Source organism: Anomaloglossus baeobatrachus, chromosome 7 (assembly GCF_048569485.1).
Source record: "Anomaloglossus baeobatrachus isolate aAnoBae1 chromosome 7, aAnoBae1.hap1, whole genome shotgun sequence".
In the NCBI taxonomy this organism is placed as follows: Eukaryota; Metazoa; Chordata; class Amphibia; order Anura; family Aromobatidae; genus Anomaloglossus; species Anomaloglossus baeobatrachus.
The window spans coordinates 85406847-85418884 of record NC_134359.1 but is presented as its reverse complement, the minus strand read 5'-3'; the positions used below and the strand labels follow the sequence as shown (position 1 = coordinate 85418884).

Below are 12038 nucleotides of genomic sequence, written 5' to 3'. Positions count from 1 at the left end.
TTTCCATCTGTGAGCACGGTGGACACCGAATGGCGATTGGGATATCTACCTTTCTCTTTCTTTTCTTCTTAATATTTTTGATATAGCGGTAACATAGTATATACCACCTTATCCAAATCTGCCAGTCCCACCATACCAGATGTTGTTTCTTCAGCAAATGTTAATGTTGCTTAACCACCAAACCCACGGACACAAACTTTTTTACCCTTTCCAACACACCTGTTCCCCTTTCCACCAGCATCTGTCCTTTTTCAACTCAGTTTGTACATGAAAAAAATGCAACTCTGCAGAGACACCGTACTCAACGCCGTCTCAGCACAGCAGCCAGCCCTCGGTCCCTCAGATGTGGACAAGTAAGACCATTTCCTCCTATCGATGAAAAAGCGTTGAGATTCCCTCTGTGCACCACTGGTGTTTAGTGGAAAAGCAGATGTAAGATTGTGTACCAACTTCTGCTGATACTCCTGCATACGTGCATCCCTTTCTATGTCAGGAGTTATTTCGCAAAATTTTGTGTTGTACCGGGGATCTAACAGTGTGGCAACCCAGTAGTCAGCATGACTTGGAATTCGTACAATCCGAGGGTCATGTTGTAGGTAGTGCAGCAAGAAGGCGCTCATGTGTCTTGAGCATCCAGGAGGACCAAGTCCTTGGTGTGTTGGTGGCGGAGAGGTGAGAATCGTGCCTCCTTCCTCTGCCCTCTCCCCACAACCTCGCACAACCAAAATGTGAGCAAGCTCTCACTAATCTGCTGAGTCTTCCATGCCCATCGCCAGTTCGTCCTCCATTTCTTCCTGGGCTCCTGCACCTTCCCCAACTGTTTGCTGATACTATGCTCCCTTGATAATCCCTCTCCCCCACCGTACCATGACTGCCGCCAAGATGCCGCTGACCATCTGGACCTTGTAGATCTTGTTATCCCTTCCGCATATGACTCCTCCAGTACTTCCTCCCTTCCTCTTGGACCAACACCTGACTCCGAATAATACTTCTTGAACCACAAATAAATATAGAACCGAGGTATGGTATCAGCATAAGACCACAGAAAAAACAATACCTCTAAAAATATATTTAAATTTTATTTAGAAAATTATAAAAATATGACAAACAGTGTCTCTCTAAAAATACATAAAGGACAACACAGTGCCAGTGAGATGTTGGGAGGAGATAGTTTCAGCGTGAAAAGGATAGCGATAGATAGATATTCACAGAGTCGTCAGATTACTGATCTCATAGCCTTTATTGACCCTTCCTGACGACGGAGGGTGTCCTAAGTTACAGGACACTCCCCGTTCCGGGTGGCTGTCCCTCCCTGTCCCTATCTCTAGCCAAGGGGTGTCCACCACCAACCCAGGTGATTAGTGCAAAACCATAAATATACACATAAACACAAATGCGTTAAATTTGGTTCCTGACTCAATAAGATACTTCAGTCAGATGAATTTAAATTTTGTTAGGTGGAGCTGTAGGGGACCCGCTGCAGTAGCTGTCACCCCACGCTCTCCCGACGCGTTTCTCCCCCACCTAACGCAATGCTGGGGGATCATCAGGGGTAAAAAAAGTCATACCTGTTGATGCACAAAAAAGAGAGGACAAGTAATGTCTTAATATAACTTCATCAAAATAGATTGAAAAATCATTATATTCTCTTGGGTATATAACTTACATAACGGTAATAGTTATAGAGCGGGATATGCAAGGTCCAAACCGAAAGCCTTTTGATAATATACCAGAGAAACTTGGTTTTAATCACATGATATGCTGGCAGATATTCTCATTCAGAAGAACTTGTCTCTAAGTAAAGCAGACAAGAAAATATTCTGAGGAACTGAGTTGATAGGCTTGGAAGGGGGGAGGGGGAATGGAAGGGGGGGGGGGGAGGAGGGGGAGGGGGGAGGGGGGGAGAGGGGGGGGGGAGGGAGGAAGGAAAAAGGTAACAACAGTGGATAAGATGAAAAATACCTCGTTATAACTCCAAAAATGGATGAATAGCCAATGGGATGCTAGGAGTTTAGTAAATCAAAAAAACTCCTAAGGTATCACATGAGTCTTCCTATCCTTGTGTTTAAAAGGCTTATGGATCACATCCTAACCATGTCTAGGTCACATTAGGGCAGCAGGGACATCTGCATAGACAGAGACAGTAAAATACCAATTAAACGAGGTAGATTCAGGAAACCTACAGTGTCCCATAGAGAAAAGTAGATACCTATACATGCAAAGAGTCCAATTTCTTTAGTTGATAGTGTTACACCAATATCTACACTATTAGTGTGTCCAGTCCTAAAATGAAAAAAGGATAATAATCATGGACCTAGAAGTACGTTGAATTCCCTTAGGGAGCCACATCAGTGTGGTAGATCGTCCTGTATCCACCAAACCAGGACAAATGGTGCAAGCATAAATTTACTAGATGACACCTGACTAGTCCTGAAAAATAAATACCTGTAATTTCTTGGTCACTTAGGTAGGGGGTGCTGTATCAATACGCAGCATCGGAATCTATATAATCCTAAAAGGAATAATAATAATAATCTAATATCCCGCATAAAAATATGTGAATATAGACAGGACAGGACATACATCTATGGAAAAAAAACAGTGTATACCTGCAAAGAAAGCTCCTTTACACAGTGTTCCAGTATAGTGACCAAGTGTTATAATGAACACTCCTTTCACCTAAAGACATGAAAACAAATGATCACTACAGGTGATCCCATAACGATTCTGCAAGAGGAAACAGCAGGACATTTACAGCACCATTACTAGTCCTTTGAAATGTCCTGTGGGAGAAAACACTCCAGAAAGGTGTAAAGACATACCGATACTTGGTCCGAAGAAAAGCTCAACCTGCAAGGACAAAGTGTCCCGAGAACCCCAGACACTATAGCCCCACCCCCTCCTTTATCTTACCCTATTCCCCCACCTTCGGGAATGTACCAACTCCCACCGAGTACTTCTTTTTTTAGGGGGAAGAGATCCTTACAATCTCAGAACCCAAAATCAAAGGAATTACCGGAAATAGACCACCTTGGAGGTCAAGATAACCAAATTATAAACCTGTCAAGCTATTGCCTCTCTGATACGGAAAAAACGAGTCTTGGGTTACGGTTTGTGATATATGTCCCTACAAGCAGGTTCGACCCCTTTAATTGGGTCAAGGACATTGAACTATTCCTTAGAAAGCTTAGGTGGAAGAAATTCTTTTCACAAAATGATGAGACAGAATGTGCACGTCTTGGTATTCCAAGAGATATGCTAGAGGATGTCAGACTACTGTCCTCCCTGAGTAATGACAATGGGGAGCGCACAGGGTTGGGACCATTTACAAACCTTAAACCCAAAAGTAAGAAAATGCCACCTGCCTCGGAATCAAGCAGCCTGGACATTTTCTTAAAATTGGTTACTAATGACCTTCGGGCCATTCAGCCCAAAATACAGTCAGTCAAATCAAATCTAACAAGGGAGGAATGGCAGGCTTTGACCAAGCTTGAGAATAACACACGAATTACTATTAAACCATCTGATAAAGGTGGAAATATAGTAATCATGGATACCAAGGACTATCCGGTTATGTGTGGGAGGATCCTGTCAGATGAGACTACCTATGAAATACTACCGAAGGACCCAACCCTAAGCTACCTACAAGAACTACAGGTACTTTTGAACAAAGCGCTAGAATTAAAGGTTATCTCAGTTAAAGAATTTGAGTTTCTGTATCCAAAATTTCCAGTCACAGCCACCTTTTACGCCACTCCCAAAGTGCACAAGGGACTTAATCCAATTAGGGGCCGTCCCATTGTCTCTGGGATAGATGCTATTGGCCAAAATTCCAGTATCTATCTTGATATGATTCTTCGTCCCTTTGTTATAAGTCTACCCTCATATATAAGAGACACTAATGATCTGATATCTAAATTAGAGGGTATTATCCTTGAACCTGATACGTTACTTGCGTCAATAGATGTGGAGCAACTCTACAGTAGTATCCCGCATGAACAGGGATTGGAAGCAGTCAATTCATATCTTTCTACACGTGGGACCCAGTGTCTTGTTCATAGCAAATTCATTGGGGACCTATTACGGTTCATATTAACACATAATTATTTCCTCTTTGGAGGGAAATTTTACCACCAGCTCAGGGGCACGGCGATGGGGAGTCCATGTGCCCCGACGTATGCCAACATGTTCCTGGGCTGGTGGGAGAACACCTATGTGTTTGAGGACGAGGATGTCATTTTTTCCCCCCATATACAATTTTGGGGGCGTTATATTGATGACATCCTCGTCCTTTGGACAGGCACGGAATCCCTCTTTGTGCAATTTTTGGAAAAACTTAACAACAACAACATTGGCCTAAGGTTCACGTATGAGATGGATAGGGACTGTCTGGCCTTCCTGGATCTAAAAATCTCAAGGGATACTTGTGGCAATTTGGCCACTACGATCTATAGAAAACCTACGGCAACCAACAGCCTCCTTAGGTGGGAGAGCTACCACCCAGCCCCCCTGAGGAAGGGTATACCGAAGGGACAGTTCCTTCGTCTGAGAAGGAACTGTTCATCACTTCACGACTTTGAATCCAAATCCTTGGATATGAAAAGTAGGTTTCGTAGGAGGGGATATCCCTCACAGATCCTTGAACCAGCATATAAATTTGCCCAATCCACTCAGAGAAGGGAACTACTAAAACCTATGAAAAAAACGAGAAGATGATCAGATCATTAGGCTTATAGCCACCTATGATGATCAAAATCCTAGGGTTATGGAAATTTTGAAACGCCACTGGCCTATCCTACAAACGGATCTGGATGTGGGTAGACATATATCCCCACACCCCAGCGTTACCTTCAGAAGGGGCAGATCTATCAAGGACCATCTAACTCACCGCCACTATGTACCCCCGAGAGGAGAAAACACATGGCTAGATCGAAAACCCCAGGGGACATTCAGATGTGGGAGATGCGTGTACTGCCCTTACATTAATCAGAGGAAGGAGTTTTCAAACATTAAGACCAGAAGATCCTTTAAAATTAAAGACTTTGCCAATTGTAGAACGGAGGGAGTAGTTTATCTTTGTACCTGCAGCTGCCCCCTGGCCTATGTTGGCAAGACCAGGAGGCAGCTGCGGGTCAGGATAGGGGAACATCTGGGTGACGTTGGTCATGAGAGAGACACAGCCATTGCACGGCACGTTAACCAGTGTCACCAGGGAGATACGGGAGCTATCTCTTTTCAAGTCATTGAAGTTGTTGGTAAACCAGCACGTGGAGGTGACTGGGACAAAAAAAATTCTACAGAGAGAGGCAAGGTGGATTTTCCTTCTTGACTCAGTCTCCCCAGGGGGACTTAATGAAAATTTGAGCTATGTTAGCTTTCTCTAACCCTACCTGATTCAGTATAAAAGACAAGAGCGTTCTGGTATCAAATGGTTCCCCGTCTTCCATATATATATATTATGTTTTTCTTAATCTCTAGGCACCTTGGGTGCTATCCTTGGGTATGCCCCCTTTATGGATACTGGGTCCCCAGGATGTGGGGGAAACCCTCCAACCCCCCCTCCCCCCCCCCTCCCCTCTCCCAATCCCCCTTCCCCCCCCCCCCTCTTATGCCTCTCCGACAACTGGTGCCTGGTGTGCACCCTCTCCTGTACAGCGCCTGTTCAGAGATCTGGAACATTTGCTGATATATTCAAATTTAGGCATATTACGTGTGAGCTATCTTTATGGCAGAACATAACCTCACACTTTTTCAGCTATATATTTTTTTGTCTGATTATGGATATTGCTTCTAGCTCTCATGCCTAGCCCTGAATGAGCAAAATGTCATGCTCAGTTGCTGGGCACCCCCCCCCCCCCCTAATTTAGCTGAGGTCAATAACAGTAACTTTATTTATAACTTTTATTGTCCTATGTATCTTACATATATAATGACATATCACTTCAGTATATCTTACACTGTCTCCTTATTATGTAGTGCTGCCTTGTGCAGCTTAGCTCTGCACTGGTCTATAATGCCTAGAGCTCTGTTCGAGTAATATACTTTTTTCGGTTATCAGGCACCCCCTTTCATACGGCCTCCTTGGGTTTATAAACAAGTAACCTTCCTATATTTATACTTATCCTATTTTGCCCATGTTATACATAACGGCAGGTTACTTCCAGTTACCTAATGCGGCCTCTTCATCTACAGTATTTAGTGCTGTTACTTGCAGCTTTAGCCCTTTAATAGCCCAGAATTCTGGTCTATGTATATCGCCCCTTCATTCTGCTAAGCTGTAGCTCAGCTCTGCATTAAGCGACATGTCACTTTAAGCAGCATGGCACGCCCCTCGCAATCCTCCTCTATTCTGAGTCTGGACATGTGATGGATTCATACGAGATCGTAGGATTGGCTTAAGAGATCTGTCAATCACGGATTCTCAGCCTGTGGGGCGGGAGCAATACTGTTTACTTCCGGTCGCGGGAGGTTTAAAACACCTCCGTCTGTGGGATTAGGCACATATCATCTGGGCACAGGACAGGACACAGCTCTGGCTCCCTGCGGTTAGATGTGCTTCGGCGCTCGGGACACTTTGTCCTTGCAGGTTGAGCTTTTCTTCGGACCAAGTATCGGTATGTCTTTACACCTTTCTGGAGTGTTTTCTCCCACAGGACATTTCAAAGGACTAGTAATGGTGCTGTAAATGTCCTGCTGTTTCCTCTTGCAGAATCGTTATGGGATCACCTGTAGTGATCATTTGTTTTCATGTCTTTAGGTGAAAGGAGTGTTCATTATAACACTTGGTCACTATACTGGAACACTGTGTAAAGGAGCTTTTCTTTGCAGGTATACACTTTTTTCCATAGATGTATGTCCTGTCCTGTCTATATTCACATATTTTTATGCGGGATATTAGATTATTATTATTATTCCTTTTAGGATTATATAGATTCCGATGCTGCGTATTGATACAGCACCCCCTACCTAAGTGACCAAGAAATTACAGGTATTTATTTTTCAGGACTAGTCAGGTGTCATCTAGTAAATTTATGCTTGCACCATTTGTCCTGGTTTGGTGGATACAGGACGATCTACCACACTGATGTGGCTCCCTAAGGGAATTCAACGTACTTCTAGGTCCATGATTATTATCCTTTTTTCATTTTAGGACTGGACACACTAATAGTGTAGATATTGGTGTAACACTATCAACTAAAGAAATTGGACTCTTTGCATGTATAGGTATCTACTTTTCTCTATGGGACACTGTAGGTTTCCTGAATCTACCTCGTTTAATTGGTATTTTACTGTCTCTGTCTATGCAGATGTCCCTGCTGCCCTAATGTGACCTAGACATGGTTAGGATGTGATCCATAAGCCTTTTAAACACAAGGATAGGAAGACTCATGTGATACCTTAGGAGTTTTTTTGATTTACTAAACTCCTAGCATCCCATTGGCTATTCATCCATTTTTGGAGTTATAACGAGGTATTTTTCATCTTATCCACTGTTGTTACCTTTTTCCTTCCTCCCTCCCCCCCCCCTCTCCCCCCTCCCCCCTCCCCCTCCTCCCCCCCCCCCTTCCATTCCCCCTCCCCCCTTCCAAGCCTATCAACTCAGTTCCTCAGAATATTTTCTTGTCTGCTTTACTTAGAGACAAGTTCTTCTGAATGAGAATATCTGCCAGCATATCATGTGATTAAAACCAAGTTTCTCTGGTATATTATCAAAAGGCTTTCGGTTTGGACCTTGCATATCCCGCTCTATAACTATTACCGTTATGTAAGTTATATACCCAAGAGAATATAATGATTTTTCAATCTATTTTGATGAAGTTATATTAAGACATTACTTGTCCTCTCTTTTTTGTGCATCAACAGGTATGACTTTTTTTACCCCTGATGATCCCCCAGCATTGCGTTAGGTGGGGGAGAAACGCGTCGGGAGAGCGTGGGGTGACAGCTACTGCAGCGGGTCCCCTACAGCTCCACCTAACAAAATTTAAATTCATCTGACTGAAGTATCTTATTGAGTCAGGAACCAAATTTAACGCATTTGTGTTTATGTGTATATTTATGGTTTTGCACTAATCACCTGGGTTGGTGGTGGACACCCCTTGGCTAGAGATAGGGACAGGGAGGGACAGCCACCCGGAACGGGGAGTGTCCTGTAACTTAGGACACCCTCCGTCGTCAGGAAGGGTCAATAAAGGCTATGAGATCAGTAATCTGACGACTCTGTGAATATCTATCTATCGCTATCCTTTTCACGCTGAAACTATCTCCTCCCAACATCTCACTGGCACTGTGTTGTCCTTTATGTATTTTTAGAGAGACACTGTTTGTCATATTTTTATAATTTTCTAAATAAAATTTAAATATATTTTTAGAGGTATTGTTTTTTCTGTGGTCTTATCCGAATAATACTTACAGTGTGTTCCATCATGTAGATGACCAAAATTGTACGCTGAGAATGTCATCGCCAGTGTTAAACATCTGCGTCGACATTTGTAAACTGTGTAGAACGGTGCATATGTCATTGATCTGACACCACTCCAGCAGCGTGATCTGCACCACCTCTGGATCAAGTTAGCCCAGGGTATACGTCATAACGTATTTCAGCTGGGCTCTGCGGTGCTGACACAGACGCTGCAACATGTGCAGATTAAAATTCCTGCGTGTCGGAACATCGCATTTCTGACGTTTCACCGCCAGACCTTAAGACTTCAGGAGCGATGAAAGTTGTTGAGCTACTGGGTGCGAACGATGGAAGTGAGCACATAGTGAGCGTGCCTGCTGTACAAGGCCATGTAGGCCGGGATGTTGTTTTAAAAATTGCTGGAGAATCAGATTAAACACGTGAGCCATACAAGTCACGTGTGTCACATGGGCCTGAGGAAGGCACGCTGCCATGTTTGCATCATTGTGCACATGGCTGTTAAGTCACCACCGTAGTCCGCTACGTCAATTTGTACTCCTGTCGCAAGGTGACAACGTGTTCCTTTCGTGCATAGTGCTGATGATGGGAGAGGAGTCGACGCCAGCGGCGCAGGTGGACGCAGGTTATGCTCACCCACTGGGATGCGTTACCTTGACAGATGCAGAACCACAGGCTGAATGCAGGTGGTGGGTATCTCACAGATGAAGTAGCATCATTCAGCTACAACCAATGGGAAGACACAACACCCTTTTTTAGGCCCCTCCTGTCTGAAGACCACTGCCAGACATAGCTATGAACCTCTGGTTACTGTTACCCCCAGTTTAGCTTTATGAGTTTGTGTGCTTCTTACCTGACTACTTTTCCTGCTTGCTGTTTAGTTACCTCGTTGGCCGATTTGCATTTCACCTCTGCTTGTTTTCTGATTAAGTCCTGTCCCTCCCATTCTGTTCCTCTTCCTCAATTAATGTTTTGACCCTGCATGACTACTATTCTCTGGAACTGCTGCTTTCCACAGGTATTGATCAACTTGGGCCCTGTGTCATTCAACATCACTGTATAGGGATTAAAGGGTTTCAGGGTTCTGGGGGTCCAGCTTGGTGAGTGGGTTCCCTCTAGCCTATCCTTTACAGCTTGTCTGAGTGTGTTGATCTAGGCAGGCATTACACCGTGCCCTCGACAGAAGGACATGTAGGCCGGGATAGTATTTAAAAATTGCTGGAGATTCAGATTCAACACGTGAGCCATACAAGGTACGTGTGTCACATTGCCCTGAAGAAGGTCCGCAGACTGTTTAGCATCATTGTCGCACCCGGCATTCCCTGGCTGCTGGTTGAGTGGAGACAACCATTGATGAAACTCGGTCTCACTCTACAGAGCTAACCGTCCACAACTCCTCAGCGGTGTCTCACATTTCCCCTACATTTCAAAGTAAACATTTGACCGCCTGATGGCCTTGAGCTCTGCTGCCAGCATAGTAAGGAGGTGTGTGGGATTCTTTGGGCGCAGTTACAAGGAAGGCAAGCCTGACCACACAAGGTTTGGGCTGAGGTGCAGGAATAACACGAGGTTGATGAGGCAGAAGCAGTGGAGGAACTTGTACATACAGAGGAAGGATTGAAACACACAACTCGTGGGGACGGAAAGACTTGTACAGCAGACACTTCTCCATCTATCACCATAGTTACCCAGTGCCCAGTCAGTGACATGTAACTCCCTTGTCCATGCTTACTGTTCCAAGTATCTGTGGTGAAATGCACCCTGTCACACACTAATAATAATATTAATAATAATCTTTATTTCTATAGCGCCAACATATTCCGCAGCGCTTTACAATTCACACACAGAGTTTCTCAAGGAAGCGGTGATGTTGTGTGCGACCTGCTGTGTTAGCGCGGGCACCCCTTTCTTGGAAAAGGAGTGAAAATGGCCATCGGCTCTTGGGGCACTGCAACGGGCATAAGGTCTTGAAAATCCTCAGTGACAAAAGGGTGTAAAGGCAGCCTATCTGTAGCCAACAAGTTGGAGATGCCGAAACTAAACCTCTTAGGCATGTCATGCACTTCGAAAATCATGTAAAAAACAGCGAGGGGACTCCAACTACAGTCTCCCTCGTTGCCACTAATTGGGCCACACACACCCCACTTGACTGTCATCAGTTGATCCCCCTTTTCAAAATGAAAAAGATGCTTTACATGAAGCACTCTCAAAAATACGTGTGCCTTTCGCGTCCCCTGGCTGACCCAGGGGAAGAAAAGTCCTCTGAGAGCCATGACTTGTTCATCTTGGTTCTTTTAGAAACACAGCGAGGGGACTCCAACCACAGTCTCCATCGTTGCCACTAATTGGGCCACACACACCCCACTTGACTGTCATCAGTTGATCCCCCTTTTCAAAATGAAAAAGATGCTTTGCATGAAGCACTCTCAAAAATACGTGTGCCTTTCGTGTCCCCTGGCTGACCCAGGGGAAGAAAAGTCCTCTGAGAGCCATGACTTGTTCATCTTGGTTCTTTTAGAAACACAGCGAGGGGACTCCAACCACAGTCTCCCTCGTTTCCACTAATTGGGCCACACACACCCCACTTGACTGGCATCAGTTGATCCCCCTTTTCAAAATGAAAAAGATGCTTTGCATGAAGCACTCTCAAAAATACGTGTGCCTTTCGCCTCCCCTGGATGACCCAGGGGAAGAAAAGTCCTCTGAGAGCCATGTCCACAATGTCAGTGGACAGACGCGTGTGCTTATCTGCCAGCAGACCCCCAGCAGCACTGAAGACAGGTTATGAGAGAACGCTGGCTGCAGGACACGACAAGATCCCCAAGGCGTATGTGGCAAGCTCAGGCAATTTATCCAGATTGGAAGCCTAAAATGAGCAGGGCTCATGTTGCACAGTAATGGCATCGATGTTTCCTTGCATATACTCATATATCTGTGTCTCCTCCTCTTTTTCCTTGTCCAGCTCTTTTGTTTTTGCATGAGTATATGTCCTTGTCACTTTCCCATGTGTTTGTGTTGTGTTGTGAGTTGTTTGTCACCTTTTGGACACCTTTGAGGGTGTTTTCTAGGTGTTTTTATGTGTTTGTGATTGCCTGCCATTGTTTTCTATGGGGTTCGAGTGGTTCGCCGAACTGGTTCGCCGAACCGAACTCGAACGAGACCTCCGTTCGGCGAACCGAACTCGAGCCGAACCGCGACCGGTTCGCTCATCTCTAGTCAAGTCCCTGGTGAAACAAGGCTCTGCTGGAATAGACCCTGCTGCCCCCGCCGAGGCCCAACGACTGTGGAGGGAACGAGCCCGGCTGTACCTGCACCAGGGGAAGCTGTATCGGGAATTTATCAACCCGAAGACCCATGAGAAGGTTCGCCAGCTGGTGATTCCCCAGACTAATGTGCCCACTGTTCTGCAGGCATACCATGACGGTGCCGGGCACTTTGGGTGGAAGAAGCTGGAGATGCTGTTGAGGGAGCGATTCTATTGGAGTGGGATGCGGGAGTCTGTGGAGGCCTGGTGCCGAGAATGTGGTCCCTGTGCACTGAGAAGAAGGGATGAGGCCAGCCAAAAGGCCCCTTTGCGCCCAATCATTACGCATCAGCCGCTAGAGCTGGTCGCCCTCGA

General features: G+C 45.2%; 2 long non-coding RNA genes across 2 annotated transcripts; one reads left to right on the top strand and one right to left on the bottom strand.

Annotated features, from left to right (window-relative positions):
- Positions 1-1712: 1712 nt before the first annotated feature.
- On the bottom strand, positions 1713-2506 carry LOC142245916 (uncharacterized). Its single transcript, XR_012724815.1, has 4 exons — positions 2446-2506; positions 2210-2283; positions 1963-2126; positions 1713-1794 (listed from the first exon to the last, which is right to left on the bottom strand). It is a non-coding gene; the product is annotated as an uncharacterized LOC142245916 (long non-coding RNA).
- Positions 2507-6927: 4421 nt separating this feature from the next.
- Positions 6928-7719, top strand: LOC142245915 (uncharacterized). The gene is made up of 4 exons (XR_012724814.1): positions 6928-6988; positions 7151-7224; positions 7308-7471; positions 7638-7719. It is a non-coding gene; the product is annotated as an uncharacterized LOC142245915 (long non-coding RNA).
- The last annotated feature ends 4319 nt before the right edge of the window (positions 7720-12038 follow it).